The sequence below is a fragment of the Pholcus phalangioides genome, unplaced genomic scaffold (assembly GCF_987345545.1).
Source record: "Pholcus phalangioides strain wild (caught in Gottingen) unplaced genomic scaffold, Ppha-v1.0 ptg000010l_1, whole genome shotgun sequence".
Taxonomy (NCBI): domain Eukaryota; kingdom Metazoa; phylum Arthropoda; class Arachnida; order Araneae; family Pholcidae; genus Pholcus; species Pholcus phalangioides.
Window position 1 is genome coordinate 35,448,675 of NW_028301603.1, and position 24,003 is coordinate 35,472,677.

The following is a 24,003-nucleotide window of genomic DNA, read 5'->3' on the forward strand; positions in this document are numbered from 1 at the left end:
CCTCGACAGACCAGTCGTCGAGAAGACCGTCACATCATCCGAAACGCACGCGTAGAGCCAACTGCCTCATTCGCCGCCATCCAGACACAGGCAGTAGCTTCACTACGGGCCCCTGTGTCTTCCCGAACCATCGCAAGGCGCCTGGCTGAAGGACATCTGGTATCGCGGCGCCCATTACGTGTGCTGCCAATGACACCCACCCACCAACGCCTCCGTTTGGAGTGGTGTCGAGCACGACGGGATTGGACTGCAACGGAATGGAACCAGGTCGTCTTCAGCGACGAATCGAGATTCAACTTGAGCAGTGATGACAATCGTGTTCGTGAGTGGAGGCCCCGTGGTGAAAGCTCCAATCCTGCCTTCGCTTTACAGCGACACACCGCTCCCACAGCTGGTGTCATGGTACGGGGTGCTATTGCTTACGATATACGGTCACCCCTAATATTGATCCATGTCACAATGACAGCCCAGCGGTACGTCCATAACATCCTTCAGCCACGTGTGTTGCCACTCATGGCAGGGCTCCCAGGAGCCACTTTTCAACAAGACAATGCTAGGCCACACACAGCAAGGATGCCACAAGACTGTCTCCGCCACATTACCACCCTTCCCTGGCCTGCTCTATCCTCAGATTTGTCACCAATCGAGCATTTTTGGGATAATTTGGGACGGCAAGTTGGACACCCTACGAGGTTGGTCGAACTAGAGGCGCATTTACAGCAACTGTGGAACGAGATGTCTCAGGACATCATACGGAACTTGTATGCCTCAATACCCGCTCGTATCGCATCGTGCATTCGCGCTAGAGGGGGTCCAACAGAGTACTAAAACTTCCGTTTATCTGTACTTTTTCCTGCAATAAATGATCCTTTTTCTTGGATTTTCTAATCACTTACTTATATCAACGTAGTACTTACATGTGTAAAATTTCGTTTCATTTTGACGACTTCTTCTGGGTGCTCAAATTTTTATGGCAATGAGTGTATATAAAGTCGAATCCCGTTTTAACGAATACCATTATAGCGAAAATCTCGTTTTAACGAACACTTTTCTAATCCCCCAAATAAGTTTACATAGGAACAATGCTAGGTAACCTGGAATTCATTTATAACGAAATTTTGATATAGCGAAGTGATTCCTCCGGTCTCTTGACGTTCGTTATAACGGGATTCGACTATAGATTACTTCAGGGTTGTGATCAGCGATGATTGCCCCAAATACCATTTGAACCTTTCCCCCCTTACGACCGACTTAGCGGTCGAGGTTTGAAAAAACAAACCTTCTTAGACAGGATATGTTTTAGTGTGTGTGCCCCAAAAGTTTTACAGTCGAATCCCGTTATAACGAACTCCCAGAGACCACAGAAATCATTTCGTTATAAACAAATTCCCGGTTTTTGCATTGTTCTTATGTAAACTTGTTTTAACGAAGAATGTTCGTTAAAACAAGATTTCGCTATAACGGTATTCGTTAAAACGGGATTCAACTATAGTTGGAAAATTGAGTATTGTTGTCACACCAATACCAGCGCCATAGGCAGCTGAAATATGTAGCGTAGTACATATACATCGTAGTTAATACTTATTACAACTTATGTTTTAATGAGGTTGATATCAAAATTAATGATGAGCAATATGAATAAGCAAAGAAAAAAAAACTGATAGCAATGTATTCATATTATAAACTGAAGAGTCAAAAAAATTGGTACAAGCATGCGTATGCAAATAAAGAGATATGGAACCAATCAGAGTACGGCGCGACCCTACATGTCAACAGAGGACTGTTCAAGCTGGTGGAGGCTCTGTGATGGTATGGGGCGTGTGCAGTTGGCGTGATATGGGACCCCTGATACGTCTAGATACGACTCTGACAGGTGACAGGTACGTAAGCATCCTGTCTGATCACCTGCACCCATTCGTGTCCATTGTGCATTCCGACGGACTTGGAAAATTTCAGCAGGACAATGCGACACCCCACACGTCCAGAATTGCTACAAAGTGGCTCCAGGAATATTCTTCTGACTTTAGACACTTCCGCTGGCCACCTAAATCCCCAGACATGAACATTATTGAACATATCTGGGATGCCTTGCAACGTGCTGTTCAGAAGAGATCTCCACCCCCTCTTACTCCTACGGATTTATGGACAGCCCTGCCGGATTCATGGTGTCAATTACCTCCAGCACTACTTCAGACATTAGTCGAGTCCATGCCACATCGTGTTGCGGCACTTCTGCGGGCTCGCGGGGGCCCTACACGATATTAGGCAGGTTTACCAGTTTTTTTGGCTGTTCAGTGTACCATCATTCATTTTGATATCAACTTCATTAAAAAGCAAATTACAGTAAATAGTAACTATAATATATATACTTTGCATATAGATATTGAGATTGGTTTATCATCATGTTCTCACGATATCTGCTTTAAAATATTTTTTTAAAGAATGTAAGTATTTTGTATTCCTATTGAACTATTTAAACTACTAATTACAACGTTTGTTTTAAATACAGTGTAAATCCGACCTCTTCTGCCAAACGAAAGAGGGTAATGGACGAGCCCAAGTGGGTCATGAACCACACCACCAACCCTGTCCGTTTTCGAGTTACGATTATGGAAAAAAAAATGTACCAAGCCTGGAAAAACCAGCATTTCAGAAGTTTGTAAAATACCTATAAGCAAACTAAGCACTCATTCAAAAAGAACATAAAAAATTCTATAAGGCGATACCAATTTCATCGAACATCTGGTTTCAATGGATGGTAAGCTACAAACGCTGAAAGATTGGCAAAGTTCAAAATCGAATTGTCGCCAAAATTTTTAATCGTCAATTTTACAAACACCCTTCTAACAAAAAATCTGTCAAATTTCGCCAAAAACTTTGCCCATTCCACCAGCTTCCGAAAGAGTTTGCAACAAATCATATCGGTTTAATCAGGAGAAAGTTAGTCTTTTGTTTCCAATATACGTCACTGAAATCAGCGTTTGTCGTAGTAGATATTCGGCGAAAATTCGGAATTTTGACGGCAATTTGATTGTACACAAAAATTTCAGTGATGAAAAAAAAAAAAAAAAATTGCGAACAAAAACCTAAATTTCCCCTGAACCAGAAAACCGATATGATTTATTGTAAGCTCTTTCTCTGGAAGCTGGTGGAATGAACAATTGAACCGTGTGGAAAATTTGACCGATTGTTGTTTGGAAGGTGTTTGCGGAAGTGGCGATTAAAATTTTGGTGGCAATTCGATTTTGAACTTGCTGCTCTTTTAGCGCTTGTAGCTCGCCATTAAAACCAGATATTTCGTTGAAGTTGGTGTCGCCTCCTAAAGAATATTTCCTGTTCTTTCCAATAGATGATTGGTTTGCGTACGGGTCTCTCAGAAACTTCACAAATTCTGGTTATTTCAGACGACGCATTTTTTTTCCCATAATCGAACCATAACTCGAAAATGGTTTGAATATAGGACAGGGTAGGTGGTGTGTTTCATGATCCGCTTGGACTCATCTATAACAAAAACCTGCTAGATATACTTTGCGTAGCAGTTTATTCTAGATATACTACTACGTAGTATCTATGACGCTTTGCTATAACTCCCCCCATTCCTTTCGTTTGGCCGAATAGGTCAGATTCACACTGTAGACTGAAAACTCGAACCTGCCAATCGTTTCGGAACACTATGGGTTCCGTTGTCGAAGGATAAATTAAAATTGCCTTGGATGGAAAGGGCCAAAATGCTCTCTGTTCCGACAAATGGCAACGATTGGACAATTTGGTTTTTGTTTCCATTATTTCCGGAGATAACGTCATGTTCACTGGTCGCAATTACGAAACATCTTCAAGCATCCATTATATTTCCTTTATGTCTTCATGTTAAGAGCTTGTCAAAAGATAGTCCATTGCTCTTTGTACTTGGGGAAGAAATAAATAATCAATCTGTTGAACGGAATTTTTTTTTTTCCTCATCGTCACCTGATGGTAATTTTATATACAATCCTTTCTATGGCGCATTAAGGGACGTCACCACTTCTAAAGTTGATTTTTCAGAAATGACTTTGAAGAATAATGCATTTTGACGCAAATAAAATGCGAAAAATTTCATATTAATTCGTCTTTGTTTTTCTTCTAAAATCAATAAGAAAAGAAATCAATTACAGTGCAGACCTCAGATACGTCATTCATGTTGGAAGGGGGTTGTTTAAGCATGATAATAATAAAAAAATTAACTTTTTATTTGCTCACCCTGTCCTAAGAAACCCAATTATAAATTTATTGCCCGGTCGCTCCTAAGGACAAAAATAATCATATTTCTAAGTGCAATATTCGCTGCGATATTCGACTTCAAAAAGTCGCTAAAAATGAAATATAATAAGTTTATGCGGAGGGAAATATTTTCCCTCATTTTCAGCGATTTTTTCATTCAATTATCTCAACGAATATTGAATTTAGAAACGTGGGAGATTTTTCGTTGACCTCAGGAGAGACCGGGCAGCAACTTTCTATTTACGGTTTTTTGGAACAAGATGGCCATATAAAAAGTTTATTATATATTTTTTATTTTAATAACTATACAATCCCTTGAAATATGAATGACGTATCTGAGGGCTATACTGTAATTTGGATACTTTTCCTGAATTTGATGTTTGCGTTTAGGATCAACGGTCCGCCAGTAATTTGCTGCCAAGAGACAAGTAATCACCTTGTATACAAGGGAAAAGGAAACGCTTCAAACGTGATTTTTCCAGTTTGCAGTTTTTCAGCTTTTCCGTAAGATTCAAAAATAGTATAAAATTTTATAGGAATCGTTGTACGAAATTTGTTAGCGAAATGTACTTTGAATATGGACATCATACCATTGTTTAAAATATTATGAATTTGGTTTTAGTTTTTCCAATTTTAAAAGTTATAAAAAAATATGAATTTGACACTTAAAAAAAATACTTTTCGTCTGTCATTTGCTAAAGCGGGAGATCCTTTTCACGTATCGAATAAACGTTCCTACAAAATTTCAGAATTTATGATGCCATAGTGTTTTGTTTTAACCTTAAGGATAGGCTGCTAAAACTTCACTGAGAATCTTCAATCTGAGAACAACTTGTTCAAAATTTGTTTCTCTTCAGTACTTTCACACTGTCATTTATAATTTATAACCTCTTTTATTTAGAAAGGACAAGCTAACCGATTGACACGAACTTTTTCGCATTTGATTTGCAATGGAATGACATATTTTCTTTTTTTTTAAATGTCGTTTCTGAAAAATTGGCATTTGAAGCCTCACAGGTCAGGACAACCACCACCTTGTTCAGTAATGGGCGAGAAGAACAGATTTTCTAACCACTTTGAGGCACTTAAGGAATCTCTTAGGCAGAATTCATACTGGCCCTATACTGAAAGCGATGCAGCATGGGACTCTACGCGAATTGGTTTAAAAAAAACCCTGAAATTCCTGTTTTCAATCAATCTGTGTCGAGTTCCATGCTGCATCGCTGCAGTGTGCACCACTGCCTTATTCTTCTCAACAGCACTTAAATTTCAAAAGGAACCATGAAGTTTGCCGTCAGGCTCAGAGGTGCGATCCTGGGAAAGAACATAAATAACAAGTTATTTTCCATAACGAGCCTGGGGTGGCCAACCCGACTACTGATAGATGACACCTCCATTTCCAATCTAATTCATTCGGTAGTAAATTACTCTATGGAGATATGATCGGTGTGTGGTAAAGTAGTTAATCTCTGGGTGCGTAACACTTCGCATTTTAAACTATAGAAGTTCTTTAGGGGAAAGATATATAAAACCACTCTTCAAACAACATAAATATATTGCGAGGAATCAAGATCACACACACTAACTAGTTCTTCTGACCTCAGCTTGCCAAATGAAATACAGTATAATATCAATTTTGCAACGCTTACATGCGGCAATACACATAATCAAACCAACATCTAATACGTATTGTATCATTTTCCTTTGTTCTTCAGATGGATGAACTAGGTGACATAGTAAGTCAACCCCTTCGTGTTCTGTATTTTTATAGATGAAATTGTTGTATATTCAGTAATGACTATTTCAGTGCTGCTTATTGCATAACCATAGTAAAATAAAAAATCTCCTTGACGAAGTGAATGAATGGCTAATGAACGAACATTTATCCGCACGTGTAATGCTAATTGAAATAAACTGTTTTCAATCATTCGGTTTTACTCTTCATGAATGTTTCATTTCTTGCATTTCTGCAGATCGGTCATGTATCGGACGCTTTCAAGAACGCTGTACGTATCATAATTAATATATTTTTCTCTCTATTTTTCTTACATTGAACGAAATATGTATAGAAAAAATCGCAACAATTGTTTTTTAGTAGTAATTAAATAATATTTTTAACGCGTACTTAAAATATTTTCAAATAAAAAATTATATTTATTTAAATTATGATTTCATAAACACGCAATCCGCAATTTCAAACTTCACCGAAACTTTTTATAAAAACAGTATCTATTCAGTCTCTTTGACTAATTTCTGCAATAAAACCATTGTTCGTATACCACTTTTTTTTTTTTTTTTGAAATTTCCGACAAAAGGGCTTGTTACGACAAAAACTAATCCCGTGTTTTGTTACTTTAAGCAGAGGTTTAACTGTGATTTTTAAGGGTCTTGTGATTCGTGGCTTCATTTTAATTTGGCAGTTCACTGACAAGGTTTGAAGTATAATACGCTTGAGAAAGTCATGAAGAGATTGCATGTGCGAAATGAAAAAACCGTGAATAGCAGCGAAATCCTGAGCAATATAAAATACTATAAATAAGGCATCTTTTCGATGCGCCAGGTGCACCGAATGAATTCATTTTGTTCAAAACTTATCTTCGACACTTATTTCTAGGGTAGTAAAAATTCATAATCCCTGACAGAAATTTCCTTTCACTGCGATTTCATTTTTGAGAGACGTAGATTGTCTCTGGTTTTACCGTTAGAATGATTTTTTTGCCCAGTCGGAAGCATGATATGTTGTAAAATAATGGATCTCCACCTCATCTAGCAGAACTCCCAGGGTTGGATCTATGGTGGGGGGCCACCGGAATCCTTCTACATTGAAATTACAGTGTGGAGAAACAAGAAATGATAAGAATCGTCTTGGCATCGGGGCTAAACACCCTGTCCATGGCTAAAATAGTGAAAAATAAAAGTTATTTTCATCGTGCGAACATTGTAGCAGCGAATGCAATGCAGCTAAAACGCAAAGATTAATAAAAACGATAAAGCCGGGTTTCCTAGGAGTCGAATTTCTGTGCCGTGTGCAGCGTGAAAATGCTAATTGGTTAAAAACCTGAAATTCAAGATTTCTGACCAATTAGCATTTTCACGTTGCTCACGGCGCAGAAACTCTATTCCTAGGAAAACCCGGCTTAAATGAATTGAATTACGTACGACGTTGAGCTTTTTTAAAAGTGTACCTTCGAATGGTACAAAATGGGTGCTAGAGAAAAGCAAACACCATGATAGAACACCAGTTCTCCCAATATTAATGTTTGTATAAGAAGACTGTTCATTTCAGCTTGTTTTGCGATCATTTGAAATAAATACATCTATAGTGGTCAAAATGACAGCGGTCATTTTGACCACTACCTTCGTTCTATAGGTAGAATTTCATTCTAACAGTGAACTAATAAATCTAGAATATTCATACTTTATAAATTTAAGAGCCTTTAGAAGATGAGAAAAATCATCAAATTTCAAATACCTGAGATGAACCGCTCGGGTGTAATCGCATGTCAAATTAGGTTTGTGGTCAAAATGCCCGTTTCCGTCGTTTTTAGTTCGTAATGCAATTTTTTTACTGAACGGGAAGAGTGATAAGAACGATCGCCTCCCCCTCTTGTATCAGCCGATGATTGGCACGTAATGAATTTATTAGATTTTTCATAAATGCATATGATTTTTTTTAATGATTTAATTTTTTTATATTAATATATTCTGATCGATTCGTGACTTTAATCTAGGGCGTAAGTAAACATTGAAAAAAATATATATACAATAATATAAATATAACATGTTATAGCCTATAAATATTTTTTTTTTTCAGAGGGAATTCACGATTCAATTTATTAATATATTAAAATAAATTTTATAACAATACATTTTTTAATGATAAAAACCACCAAGGAGACACCAAGGTCCAGTACTGGTTGTTACAACGCAGTTCATTTGCAACATTTCAATCGCTATACAATATAAAATACGATTTCACACAATTTAGTAATTTTTGAGAATAAACAAAAAGAAAAAAAATCGAAATAGGAAAGAAAGGGATTGTGGGGGGAAAACGTAACTACACAAAATCATATAATGCATAAAATAATTTACAGGGTGGGCGAAAAGTCCGTAGAAACTTTCAAAATGAATAAAAACTCGAAAAATAACCGAAATAAAAACACGGTTTGCAGGATTAGCATTGCTAGGAAACGAAGTTTTTGTTTAAAACGGAAAAAAACTCCTCAAAAACAGCCGATAGGTGGTGCCGGTGAGAGCGACTTCGGTGTAAATATGCAAATGAGACGGTTATAAGTATATGTCTTATTATTAGGAATACGTAAATTTCGCAAAAAAAATTTTTTTTAATCAGAAATTTTGCATTTATTCACAATAACGAATTCCAAATGAAAAAAATTCCACTTTCGTTCGCACACACACACACACGAAAAACAATTCGAATAAATGAAACGGTTTAAATCAAAAATTTCGCATTTAAAAAAAAGTATTTCTATTTTCTATTAATTTAACCTTATTTTTCAAATGCTTTTTATAGCATCATTTTCCGAAATTCAAAAAAGTTGCATATACAATCGCATACACCCGTGGATAAAAAATGCGGTTGTGAAATCCTTAAAATTTGGCCCATTCATGTCTATACATTTTTATCTCTGTTATGTCTTGCTTAAAACATACGCTGTGGGTATAACAAACCAAAAAAATGGGCTTAACCATAAAAAATAATCCAGTTATAATATTGGAAAAAAAAACCCAGGAAAATAGTCAAAAACAGCCTTTTATGGACAACATTCCTCATACACGGGTGATATCTCAGACCTAAATTTTTTCAATAAACGCGAAAATACATCGATGGAATAGTTAACTTCCTAATCAACAGATAGCACTAAATATTATAATTGACAAACTTTAGCGCCACTTGTGTGTCGATAATAGATGTAACCATTTTGGCAGTAAAACATTTTTGACATTTAATAAAATCCTGTCTTCCAGTGCAGAACTGTATCGTCTATGCTTTTCGAATTATGGAATTTTTACTTGTTTTTATAACTTTGTGATATTTTTATTGGCGGTCTCAATTCAAGTTGAAATCGGTGGAGTACTGGTGGCTAATTCTCAAGTGTATTATTGATTGGTGAATTCATGAACATCAGTGGAATTATTTTTTCTATATTTTTTAATTGTACAATACTGTCAACTTCAAAGGGAAAAACTATTAGCATAAACTCAAAAAAATCTCTCTCTCTCATTAATATTTCAAAAAATATCTGCATGTTGTATATTTTATCTCGTTTACTAAATAAATTTCCAGATACCAATCAAAAACTATATATTCATGCTACATTAATTATGTGAGGCATAAGCTTATTTTTTCCACGACAATCTCAATAATGCATATACGTCATTGCTACGTAGTCTAATTTCAACACCTCCCTATAACATACACGTCGGTTATTACATACACTTCTCGAATCACCTAGGGCTATGTTATAACCGAACTCGACTGTATTTACATCTAACAACGCCAAAGGGGAAAAAGTGATGCTTGTGATTTCCCTTTCAAGCTCGCTCACAAGTATGTACTGAGCAAAATTACGACTTTCTACTTGAAAAAGTGTAAATTACCTAGATTTCGCGAAAAAAAGTAGTAAAAAAATCAATTTCAGCATTTATATCGTAAATTTCGCATTTATCGCGGTTATTTCGTAAATACGAAATTTACGTATCCCTACTTATTATATGTAATAAATAAGACATATACTTACCATATATGTCTTATAAAAGACAATGTTTAACTTAAAAACCGATAAATCGTTAAATCAACTTTAAAAAATCGATGTTTATCTGAAGAAAAGGCTCTTTTCTAGGAGGGATGTAATTGCTTGCAAAAATTTGAAGAACTTCTTTTGTGAAGAAATAATCGGAGCAAAATATTGGTTACATAATTACTTCCCCAGAGTGACAGGCCATAAAGTAAGTGTGACGGGAGCATTGACAAATATTAGGTTAATCAGAAAGATATTTATATAGAAATGTCCTCTTCACTTGTTAATACAAGATTCCTTGAAAGACTGGTTATGTTTTTTGTAGATGATAATTACAAGGAAAAAACTCTGCCTCGAACCCCGGTCTCTCGTTTGTCGGACGAATGCTCTACCAACTAAGATTGGAAACAGATAGATTCTGATATATTCCTCTCTAGAAGCGTGTATATATGTTGAAAGGATTCGATGGCAAAGGGAAATTCGAAAGGGACGATGGCAACTAATATCTCGTGCATGATTGCTGACCAGATCCTTTCAACATATATATACGCTGAAAGGGATAAATATTCTATCTGTTTCCAATCTTAGTTGGTAGAGCACTCGTCCGGCCATCGGGAGACCGGGATTCGAGTCCCCCGTGGAGGCAGAGATGATTTTTCTTCCTTGTAATCATCATCTCCAAAAAATATAACCAGTCTTTCGAGCAATCTTGTAAGAAAGACGTCGAGTGGTTTTGCGCAAGTGTGTATGGCCGCGAACAAAAACGATCCTTTTAACTTGGCATGGTCCATTTCCGACATACTTGCAGCGCTTTGGACGATCATCTCACAATGCTTGTAAGTGTGGTGCTACGGGCTCGCTATGGCATTACGTCTGCCAATGTCCACACACATCAGCGTTTCATTTTGGTCAGATGTCGCAAAGTCAGATGACGGCATTCAAGAGAAGAATACCAAAAAGTCCAATGAACTTCTCGCGCATTCAAAATTTGATTCAATTTTTAGACCGTAATCTATATTTGCCGCACAACAAGAAGGGTGGACTACGGAAGAAGCAGGATGAATTTCAGCCTTCCAGACCAGTAAAACTGATACCAGGGAGAGTCTACAACTTGCGGCCACGTAGGGGTACTGGAAATTCACGAAACTGATACGTCGTTGAACGACGAATTTTATTGGAGAAACTATAAACACTTATCTGTAAACGTGGTAAATCAATGCCACCCGTAATCCAGCTAGCTAGCCAGCCGATGTAGCTTCGGGAATGATGAAAATCTCCTAATTGCCCAGGAAAATTAAGATGTAGGATACTTATGGCACAGGAATGTGAGCCTAGAATGAGCTAAAACACCAGGGTGTCCGAACATTGGCTGCCTTGGACCAGGACTCCATGAGACATCGATTCGTCGTTGTACGGCATACGCGACTATAACTTGTGACATCCAATGAACGCGGACGGACCGCCACCAACGGAACTTGATTATCGAGTCCAGACGTGCCAGGGACGCTATAATATCAATTTAGATTTCGATTGATTCCGTTGATTTATACTCCTGTTATTGGACTTGTTATTCTGTTATACAAATTTATATAGATATATATATACATACATATACATATTTAATAAAATTCCGGATGCACCCATCTTTCGGGAACGCTTCGATATCTCCTTGAGATGGGAAGCGGGATGTGTCCGGTCCTTCAATGTTCAATGCAAGAAAGATGATTCGAAAATATTTTATTGCCATGGTAGAAGGAACAAGAAGAAAAAGAACAAAGAAACTACATGGGATGGATGCTGCGACTCGTCAGAACATAGATTAACAGTCGTATTCACCAACACAGTTTAAACTACAATCGCAGGTTAAACGATTAGCGATCGACACGGACTGGTTGAAATCCTCAATTTAACCAATCCGTTTCGATCTTCAATCCTTTCACCTGCAATTGCAGTTTAAATTGTGTTGGTGAATACGATCGTGAGATCTTAAGAATCATGAATATAGACTATGATGAGTTAAGACAAAAATATGCATTGCTTATGGATAGGTAGTTTTAAAAAACTGGAGTTATATACAGACACTTTTTCAAATATTAGTGCAATAGATTGAATTATGTATGATGTGATAATGGTTCTTCTGCCCTGGAAAAGGTACTCAGCTACATTTCTCTAAACAAGAGGTACTTTCTTTGATAATAGATACAATACTGTACTTGGAGTTTTGTATAATTCTACCTTAATCTCGATGTTACGCTCTTTTTCCCAACAACATGCTCAAAAATGAATAACATCAGTAACATACTGACTTAACATGACTTAATCAGTGCCCTGATTAAATATACTACAATCTAAAAAAAATCACAACACTATAGAAGAACTTCAGGAACTTTCACCAAATCTAACCTAGTAAATGTCTCTTTTCAGAACATGGATTTTAAGAAAGTCCTGCAGGATATCGTAAGTATTCATTGCAATTAGTAGAAAATGATCATCCACACATTCATTGTATTTCATTAAATTGTTAAAATGTTCATCTGATGAGTCACAAAAATTCTTTTTTTACATATTTCATTGTAGAAGAAGAGTGAGTGCACTTGAATAATATATTTATTCTTATTTCTATATTAATTAGTGAGACTAGATGTATTGAAAACCGGATGAATAAGAATCCCTGAATTACATAGACTTTTCTATATTTGCAAGAGCTAAAATGTAGTCTTATGAAAACCATTATTCAATCATCTTTCACACTGACTCTAAAAATGTATCCATTAATTCCATTGCAGTCAATAAGGATGATGATTAAGAGAGATCTTTGAGATAATGAGTACCGTGGTTCTCAAGTGATCGGATGTCTACAACGTCTCTTTCATCGATTATTGTATCACACGATGCGAGTTGCATTGGCTAACGAACGATTAATGTAAAAAGAAATAAACAAAATAAAAATATTTGAATAAAAAGTCGTTTGTGTAACTCTGTCTTCTTATGCATTGATTTTGCTGAACGATGTGATGTATTTCGCACACATATCGGTCAGGAGTGTGCCAATTAATGCAGAGAAATATTTGAACAGAAAAGTCGTTTATATTGTCTGTCTTCTTACGTATTTATTTTGCTGAGTTGATATGTGTGTGTCATACTTACATACTCGGACAGATCTTCATTTTAAGTCCAATGTGGACCATCCGCAGTATAGCACGACTTGTACATGAGCTCAATCATAGCCTCGTCATAAGATACGGCGGTTATGCTTTGGTACGTATATGAGTTTAACAGAGAAAGCGTTGCTGTTAAACGAGATTATTTGCAGTTTGTCCTTAGATCCCCATATCGCGAATGAAATTAAGCTATATGATGCGGGTATAAACAGGGCTGTCTTAAGAAGAAATCTCCACCCGTGCCGGATCTGTTATTGGCGCCGCGGACCAACTCGGATTTAACGCCCTTCTCAGAACGGTTCCCCGTTTGACCTTACTCCCCAAGAGCTGCTTCGATATAAAATCGACGTACTCGAGTAGTTTGTGGAAAAGTGAAGGACAGTGGTAAGGATTGTGCGCACTATACACGCACAATGCCGCCAATATAACGTCAGGATACATGCGGACGACTTTTTCGATTGGGACAGCAAGAATCGTGCCTTAACCACTTCACGTGCAAACTTTTGGCAACGAATTTGAATTATATCTATAGCCCCGCTCACATGTGCAAGATTGGGGGTCACTTTCGTGATTATTATCGGCGTGGCAACTTTTTTCCCTCGTAGGGAAAAAAAGATGGGAGAGAAGCTCATCAGAAAAGCCCATCTTTTTTGGGGTGGATTGGTGGTCGACACCGGCATTCTCTCCCATAACCCTTTGCGCCCCGAAAACTAGAAAGTTTAGAAAGTCTCGCCACAGAGAGCAACGGACCTACGAACAGTACAAATATTCAATCATTAGATTTTAATCGTAGTTAGAAAAATTGATGGCAGATGGCAGCACACTACACATAGCAAGCATTGCACAGAAACACACTTCACCTTAGGTTCACAACACGTTCATGCACATTTCCAACATGCACCAATTCGTTAGAAGTTCTGCAGTGAATTATAGACGAGGTGCATATGTGGTTTAGTACTATAGTAGTAGTAGCACACACGTGGAGAGAAGTGATGTGTTCCCAACCATTCCTTCCGGGTATGTCTAGAATTAGCTTATCAATTGTTTGGTACTACCACCTATCTCTCAACATCGCATTTTCCCAATGTGTTCTTTTATTAGAGACTGACGTATGCCATATTATTGGCTCCACTACCACTACTAAACCAGACATGCACTGCGTCCATATTCCCCAGCGGAAATTCTAACGAATTGATACATGTTGGAATGCGTGTATCTGTGTTGCGAACATAACGTGAAATCTGTTTCTGCGTAATGTTTGTTATGTGTAGTGCTGCCAGCTGCCTTTTCTAACATGAGCGAAGTGTGATGATTGAAGATTTTATCGTTGTGGACTTGTTGTTCGCGGTGGCGAGCGATACTTTTTAACTGGGAGATTGACTCTTATTAGCGCCTCGAAGTTGCGAACCACAGAAAATCAACTTCAGCAGATCATCACTATGGCGACGGTGTGGTTTGAACCCATATGGAAAAAGCGGATTTTTGATTTATATTTTAGTAGTTTTAAATCTCGATCGATGGCGAAAACAATGACGTTGATTGTTGAATAAAAATACTGAAAATATATACATTAAATATTTGGATATAACATTAGTAATAAAACAATATCTGTAAAGGCCCGTTTGCACGCGTTAAGTGATTAAGTTGGAAACTAAATTTTAAGTTAACCGATTGTTCAAAAAGTTCCACACGATAAGTGATTTAGTAAATGCTTATTGGATAATTTTTAAGGAGGCGAGCGCAATTGGCGCATGCGCGCTACATTCGACTCGAATCAACCTAGGTAGAGAGACGCAACGCGCGGGAGAATAATTGTAATTTTTTATTTATATATCTCTCTCTGGCATTCAGAGAGGTGCTTTTTTTGAAGCTCGTAGCTTTCGTAACAATGGATGAAGGTGATCCGGTAAAACTAATATACTGTGATCAGAGCCACACATTATATATATATATTTTTTAAGGAACAAATAAATTTATTCACTTTCATTTATACAAGGGGGGGGGGAATACACAACATATTGACGTAAATACCGATTATATAATCGAAGTTAAAGAGGAGGTAAATTATGAATTAATTACGTAAGCCGAAAAGATTATCGGAGAAGATTCTTGGCGTTTGTAGGAAATTCTAAGGGTTAAAAATTAAAACGTAAAAGTTATTTGAAATTTTAATTTTTTAATTGATTATGTATTTTTACAATAGATGGCAGCAAATTCGTTTCTGGATGAGGGAAATATTCCAACCCCCCCCCCCCCCGTCCAGTTTTTAATATACAATAAATCCTCCACAACAGCACCCGATATATTTTTGAATCTTCATTTTTTTTTCAACTCCTGGGAGCAGCACGTCGACCAAATATTCCATAGCTTCCACTGTTTCCAACATCGAATAATTTTTAGCAGGTTTGTTAAGGTAGTTTTCATTTCTATAGTTCAACAAACATTCATGGCGAAGATATTCTTCAACAAACTTGAAGGTTGTGTCCTGTGGCCATTTCACTATCCTATATTTTCGCGAAATTCTAGCGAAACGGTAGGAGACGACGAAGCAAGCATAAACAGCTCCACCTTTGAGATCAAAATTAACCCCCCCCCCCCCCCCACGAAAAGAGAGCGGAAAAAACCCTCCAATAGCGGCAAACTACGCCCGCTGGAGCATGCGCATAGGTCTACTTAACTGGAAAAAATACAACCGTCTTTATTTCACTAAATTACTAAATCACTTATGCACTTACTACTTACCAACTAAACCCGTGTAAACGGCCCTTGCATACATTTTAACGTACTTGACAACTTAAAATTTAGTTATACCAACTTAATCACCAACATAAACGTGCCTTTACATTGAATTAACAATGCAACAGGGTGATGTTGAAACCCGTTCAGTTCATCAAAAAATGCTATTATGGGCCCAATAAGGGATTGTTCGCTCAGTGACTAATTCTAAATATTTACTTTTTGGGTCGCCGTAGCCAAAAGATTGTTATATACGGTGATTTTCGTGTTTTTATTGCTGCATTATGATCCATTTAAATGGTTGGTTTCCGTTTGATCAGTGTATTTATATTTGTTTTCTAGACATCATTGAGAAAGAAGCCGCATAAATATCCCAGCTAACACTATTTTGGCTCTTTGGATCCCTGAAAAACACCGCGTGGTTCATAAATAAAGATGCTTTCGAAAAATCCATCGCTGGGCTTTGCGGTACTTGTGGTTGTGGCTACTTGTATTATAGGTAAATTACCATTATATATTTTGTTTTTCTTTTCATATTCATATCACTTCAGCAGTCGTATGTAAATACACTAATGAGAGAGTGCTCGAGTAATTTTTTTCCCTGGACTTTCGATATAAGATATGATTTAATTTGGAGTTGGTGCAATGAATAGACTGCGTCATGATGTAGGCTACTTGCGGAGAACGAACGATAATGAGAAAAAAAATTCTTTATCACCCAAAATGCAGTCGTCGAACTCGGTTATGACGACCTTGGTTTTAAGGATACCTCGGATATAACGTCAACGATTTGTAGTTTAGGCTGATATCCATAGACAGTAATGTTAATTAAAGAAGGTGCCTAAACTGTCGATGAAAACACAAAATGACCTCGGTTATAACTTCAAATTTTTTTTCTCTTATTGCGCTTTATTTATAGTAATTTTGATGAAAATCACATCCTATTTAATGTAACATGACACGCTATATGGGACATTTCGTGATATTTTGCACTCAACATCTTCAAGACAAAATGTTCGTCCTTTCAAAGAAGCTTACATTAAATAATAATCTTTAAAATCGGTGATAATGATAATTTGCATAAGGGGTCATTCAAGTATTACGTCAGCATCGGGGGGGAGGGGGTGTTTCGGATTTGCTGACTTTTGATGACAAGGGGGGAGTGGTTTTGAAGGTTGTTTACGTCATCAACCACCCCTTGTTACGTCATCAACTTCGGACTAGTTATAACACTGGATTTCACGTGAAGAGGTATGCATTTATAAGGAATATTTGGCAGCAATTTTCTTTTAGTGAGAAATGCCGACGCCCCATATTTATGATCCTGATTTCCCGTATTTATCTCGATGAAATTTATCACCACCGATCATAATAGAATAACAAAATGTGTGTAAAAAATTTGAAATAAATCAATGGTTATATATACTATTTTTAATAATATTTCTACTAGAGTATAGTTTTTCACCATGCTAAAAGGGCTTTATTTATAGTAATGAACCCCTATAGTATGAGAACCCCTAACAATTTAAATTTGGATTCACTTTTTAAAACTTTTTAACACTCATTTAAGTTAATCTCAGTACAAATTTGTTACTTTATTCAATTTCTTAACCCTAGTAGGGACGATTAACTTTACTGGATTCTCTGATACACAACTGGAGACATTTTTAAACAACGCATTGAAGGAATCTCGAGAATTTCATTAAATTTTAAATAAAAAATTTTTATTCATTTTCTCTCCTTATCTAATTGGTATTATTATTTATTTTGCAGGTACTCAAACAGATGATGGTCAGTAAATTTATGTGAATTATAAAAAGAAAAAAATATTGAATCGATTGTGAAATAGAGTTTTGAATATATACCAAAATAAACATGTTGGAACTAATTGTTACATGCGTTTTTCAATAGAGGATGAGCAGGTAAGTGATATATACCTTTCTTACTGAAAATGCTCTAACGCGGTGATTACCAACGTAGGGGGGGGGGGGGGTCTACGCCCCACAAGGGGGGGGGATTTTGTTTTTAAGGGGGCAGGGGGCAATTCGAGTTTTTTCCCATGAAGGCTTTGAACCTCCTTTCATTTTTCCGTATCAGTTCAAATTTTTAGTCTTTAAACAATATCTTCATGACTTCTTTATTTTAATTTTCTCTTTCAGTGGCGGGGAGGGGGTTGAATAAGGATTCTTAATGTTTTGTGTTCCACGAAAAATTCGTGCCAGTAGGACCAAGCTATACGCCCGAGTGGCGTGGTGGTAAGATGCTCGTCTACCACCGAGAAGATTGTTGTCACGGTCCCGGGTTCGAACCCAAGGAGGGTATAGATAAGATATCTTCCCTAACGAACTTGAGTCGACCACCGATAGACAGCGCCTTCGTTTCCAACCCGTCTCATTAATGGCAGTATATTGCAATATAGCCAGAGTTGGTGAAGTAGTAGGACAAAGTCCATTGACCTGCCTATAAAATGAAGAAAAATTAAAGCCACGAACTTTGTTAAGAAATAATATCCCGTGTATAGATCAATGAGTTAATTGTTTTCTCATCCAAGCTCGCTGATCCCCTGAAGTCTCTTCGATGACCCTTCGACTCTGATTAAGTACCACTGCTTTTGACTAAGGAAAAGTGGACAGAAACGAGGGGTGAGGGCAAAGACCCAATATGGCTTTAAAATTTGAGGAGGCAAAGCAAAAAATATATGGTTCTTATATTTGGAGGAAGAAGAAAATGCTCAAGTTACTTAAGAAGATTTGTCGGCGGGGACTGGGAAAAAGTACGGGAGACATCGGGATTTCAGAGGTGGTTTGGTGGGGCATGACCTAAAAACAATTGGGAACTTTAGACTAATGTCATTTATCTTCTATAGCAAGGCTTCACCAACTGTGCAAATAGTCAACAATGCTCAAATATTCTGGAATTTAGTTGTGCGTATCTCAATATTTAAAAAGTCTGGAGTTTTAGCAAATTTTAGAATCTCGAAGGAATGGTATAATATCGGCTTCGAGCTGATTGCTTTTTTTACCAATTTATTTCATCCGAATACATTTTAATACGAATGATTCGAAATAAATTTCAAGACTCAATTATTACAAACACTGTCACGTGGAAAAAAAATTGAAACAACCTGTATTGTATAAAGGGTGACTCTAAATTCATGCAACAAAATTTAAAAGGTGATATAAGACACCTGAACAAGTATTTTTGGTTACAGAGTGAGTGGCCGAATCGTATTAGAGCAAAACCCACAGAAGGTGTTGCCAAAAACAAAAAATTCGTATTTTTCCAGATAAGAAGTACGATAACGTAGTGGTATAAATCAAGAAGCTATTCATACTTGAATCAACACAACCTTAATCTTTTTTATGTGCATAGTATTACATTGTCTTAATTATTCGTTTTTTCTTTCGTGATACTTATATGCTTTAAGATTGGGTAGCTTTATTTTGGTTATATTTATCATCCATACTTTTTCTATACACCTTTTTTCAGCAACTTCGTTGGGCAATTTGTGGCCTTTCTATATTTGTGGGCGTCACCAATGTCTTTTATTACCGTCATTGTACTTTGCACATTGCCTTTTGATATTCGACTATACATTCCATGACGAAAATGCTTGTTCAGAAGCATTCTATCGCTCCTTGAAGTTTGTTCTACAAATTTTGAATCACTCTGTATAAAGTAATACAGTTAAACTTCTCTTTTACGAACATCGGCTGGACAAAAAATTTCGTCCGTAAGAGAAGCGTGACCTTTAATCTCAGGGGTTTGAAATGGGTACTTTTATTATACAATGGCAAATTACTATTCGGCCGCAAAAAGAGGAGTGACCGCATTTGAGTGGGTGTCCGTTAAGATAGGCTTTATTTTGTGTATTGAGAAATATACACATTTCGTTTTTTTTTTACCATGTATTTCTCGAATTAGCGAATTATGCATCTGAAGTTCTCATTTATTTGCATTTCCAGATAAAAAAGGTTTGTGATCGTATTCAATACGTTTTTTCTTTTAATGCTCTACTTGCTTTTATGGATGTTTGGTATATATGTTCTGCCAAAGCCCGATGTGCGGCCGATTCACGACGCGACCGGCCACTTCGCGAATTGGTCAAGACTTTTGGCCAAAGTCCGAATCGCACGAATGATTCACACTTTGGCCGGCCATTTCGTGAAGTGCCCGGAAATACTTGGTCAAAGCTCGATGTGCTGAAGTAAGACGGCCCGGTAGGGGCCGAATACATTTTTTTCTATCACCAACGTATGATACATGTCTATATACAGTAGCTGCTTTGGATTATTTCCATGTGACGAGACAAAAAACTATAAAAAATAATTATATAAACATAGTTTTTTATATGCCAAATTTTGGAGAGAAACAAAAATGATTACCGCATTGCGACTGCTGTTTGATGAGTTGCCATAACTAACGTGGACATAATTATCATGAAAAAATACGTCAACTTCACGATGATCATGTCTTTGGTTATCGGACTTTGGCAAGGGATCACTTCACGAACTGGCCGGGGGCATTGGCCGGGCCAATATTTAACGAAATTAGACGATTCGCGTAGTGGCCTGCCCCGTCACGAATTGGCCAATTTCAGGCTTTGGCAGTAACAAATACATGCATATATATTTTTTAAATATTCAGTTTTATCCCATCTTTCTCACCTGGTCAAGAGTTAGCACTGATTTATATAAGCACTTACTTTATATATACGCACCTAATAAACGTTAGGATTATTTCTTGACGGCAATGCTTCCGGCGCACCCCTGGCACCATCCCTTAGGGTATACAGGTTAGGTTCTGGGGATCTGACGCCGCTATCCCACTCAGTACAAATCAGTACATTAAGCGGAGTCAAGTTCGGGGGGTGCCCCTTCTCTATATGTCCTTCGTAGGGTTTTTGCTAACGATGCAAATCGATAGCCTTCTGCCACCAGGGCTTAGCACCGCATAACGACAATGCAAAGCTGAAGTTCTACCCAACAGTAGCTGAAGTTCTACCCGACGGTAGGGCAAAACTAATCTGTCTCACGACGGTCTCCTGTTGCCGGCAATCATAAAGACATGAAGGAACAACGGTACTCATTCGGATGTGTTAGTTCAGTTGTACATTAACGTGGCCACCAAAAGACGCTATGCTTCCACACTATTACGTGATCTTTCTGCTATAGTGATGTTTATTACCATACCTGGTTATCAGACCCATTGAGTAAATACTAGAACAACGGGAATTCCGAAACACCTGGAAAGACTGATAACGGAAATCTGGGCCGTAGTAGGATAAATAGGAAAAATTCAAAATAAATTATTTTCCTTTACTCAAACTTCTTAAAAACTATAAAAATAGCTCGTCTTTAGGTCATAAAAAAAACCAAGCCCTACTAATCAGTCTTTTTAATGATTTCCGCCTTTGTTCATGTACCTTTTTTTTTTTCCTTTTTGGAATTTTCGATATATGAACTTGTTGTGACAATACTCTCGTGTGACTAATCCTGTGTCTTGTAGCTTTAACATTGTAATTACCAGAATTCTTATCTCCAAAAATTACCGAGTGGTTAAAATTATCGCTATTGTGAAAAATATATGATGCAGCTGTAAATGCGGATTTATTTTTGGATTAACATCCTCACGATCACGGACGTAATATTACGTCCAAACAGGAAGTTTAATTAATTCGAACAAGTTCTCTGTGTTTTCTTCCCTCTATCTTTACCATCGCGAAGCTTTAATGCAAGCCTATTATCTACGGTAGTTGCCTTTCCCCCCCCCCTATATCTATAATGGATCTTTCTATTGTATACATGTAAGAGTTAATTTTATGTTTTTTTCTTTCCCCTTCTTCCTTTCTCTAACGTGTGGTTAAGTTGGAAAAAGGTTTATCATATTTATCGCCGATTCGTGTAATAGAGATGAACCAAATTTCTTCCCAAAACCTGGTACGTGAAGTGGTTAAAACAAACACCATAAGAAATAGCGTTGTCTTGAAATATTGCCGTATGTGGGTTTTCTGCGACGCGGGTGGCCCGAGGGCCTAATGCCGAAAAAAATATTATGTTTATATTTTTCAAATTTATATTGCATATTATTGGTTGGTTTGAGATTTTCAGAATGTAGATTGCTCCACGACTTACAAATGACACTTTTCCCCCCTCTGCTCAGGAATTCCGATAAGACGAACAGTTGAGCTTTACTAGGGATGCCATGCATCTCGCATATAAGAGATTCAACAAATCATGCGGGATGGGGACGGGTACGTGCAGTGCTTTGCATGTTCGTGATTTATTGAGAACGTGCTACACAAAAATCCTTGTGGGCTCAGGTGACCGAATCCAATAGGTCCCGCTACCTGTGCTTCAACCCCCCCCCCACACTCCACTCCTATCCCAGCTGGGACAGTCAAGAACTTGAAGCTCAATGAAACTAAACTTCTGAAGGAATGGAGCAATTATTTTATATTACTGAATACCTGGCACAGCTCCAGAGAGTATGATCCAGCCCAAATAGAGAAAATAATGGTTCTGTCCGATAAAATACATGATACTAAGGATCTGAGGTCAATTCACAACTTTTACTCTCACTTAGTTCACCCTTTGATACAACGACCTGGGACTGCGGCTGCATAATGATAAATCAAAAATAAGATAATGTGATTCACCTCCTTGTCTATACCCTTTCAGTTGTTTGATGTTTGTGTGTAAGAGACGGTCATTTGTGCGTACCCCTTTTAAAGACAACTGTTTACTTTGACATATTAAGTCTATTCCGATTAAATATAGAAATATTTATACTATATACGCAAACTAGGGAGAGAGTATAAGGGGCCGTTCAAGTATTACATAAGCAAATTTTTAGTCATTTTTGACCCCTCCCCCCTTTTGTCAGAAAAATTTCGTCATCAGCTCTGCCCCTCTGAATCCTAACTCATATTTTCATAAAGGGTGGTTGATGACGTAAGCATTATCCAAACCCCCCTCCCTCCCTTGTCATCAAAAGTCAGCAAATCGGAAACCCCCTCCCCCTCTCCCATCGATGATGACGTAATACTTGAACGGCCCCTAACTGGGTGTTTCTCCAGCTCTCTCTAGGTACTCTTTCTCTCTCTGCCAGTCTACTTTTGGCGACCTTCATGTTATTGGCGACTGCCACACCCTCAAGGGCACACTGTGCCACTTTTCTATTCTATTTTCCACCAAGTATTTATAATACAAAAATATATATATATTATTTCCATGCTTTTTTTACTACCCTTTTAAAATTAGCCCACCATTTCTGAAACACCGTGTGTTTGTTTACGCCTAAAATATAACCGAAAATGAACGCTTCTATACGGTAGATTTAGAAGAGAAAATGACCGATTGTATATCCTAACAAATAAATATATTTATACAAAAATTGCCACGTTTTTAAAACAAATAAATTCAATTGGTCGAATGGTCGACCAATGGGTGTGTAGAAAACAAAATTTGTTACAACTTTTGTATTTATAATTTCTTTTCTAACAGCTATAGTTATCAAACTACAGAGCTGTGAAAATGCTGTAATTTTTGCAAAGTCACGAAATATTCACATATTGGAGAAATATTGATGCGGAACTTTATTGAAAAAATTGGTGATTAAATACTATTAATTTATTACACATTAATTAAATATTAATAAATTTCCAAACTAAACACAAAATTCAAAAGCAGGTAAATACAATCAAGTATATTAAACGTTATTGCATAAAGATTTAATAATGGCCTGTTAAAAAAAAGTAAAAATTTTCACTACTATACAACCTCACTTCACAAAAATTTTGATTCATTGCAGTTGTATAATTTAGCTCGCATTGACGGTTCTGGTAATGAGTAATCCTCGTCGTCACACATTATGTTCACTGTAATGGGAGTGAGCGGAGAATTGGTGGCAACCCCCTCAGTTTGTTCAAGAACACGCAGAGCCTCATCTTCATCAATGTCGCTGTCTTTCAAAATAGGAGTAGGGGCGTTTTGGCATGACTCGCCACAAAAAAAAATGCAGAGACCTAAACACTTTAACCTGTTTTTTGACAGGTATAAGCCCCAAGTCACTGTTTCTTGCAA

The 24,003-nt window shown here is 37.2% G+C and overlaps 3 long non-coding RNA genes across 3 annotated transcripts; all 3 read left to right on the plus strand.

Moving 5' to 3' along the window:
* The first annotated feature begins 3,078 nt into the window (after nt 1–3,078).
* LOC149081351 (uncharacterized) lies at nt 3,079–6,267 on the plus strand. Its single transcript, XR_016193444.1, has 3 exons — nt 3,079–4,761; nt 5,973–5,993; nt 6,231–6,267. It is a non-coding gene; the product is annotated as an uncharacterized LOC149081351 (long non-coding RNA).
* A 3,779-nt stretch (nt 6,268–10,046) lies between these two features.
* Nucleotides 10,047–12,998, plus strand: LOC149081352 (uncharacterized). Its single transcript, XR_016193445.1, has 2 exons — nt 10,047–12,479; nt 12,655–12,998. It is a non-coding gene; the product is annotated as an uncharacterized LOC149081352 (long non-coding RNA).
* Nucleotides 12,999–16,160: 3,162 nt separating this feature from the next.
* On the plus strand, nt 16,161–17,839 carry LOC149081353 (uncharacterized). Its single transcript, XR_016193446.1, has 3 exons — nt 16,161–16,175; nt 16,262–16,418; nt 17,693–17,839. It is a non-coding gene; the product is annotated as an uncharacterized LOC149081353 (long non-coding RNA).
* Nucleotides 17,840–24,003: the final 6,164 nt, after the last annotated feature.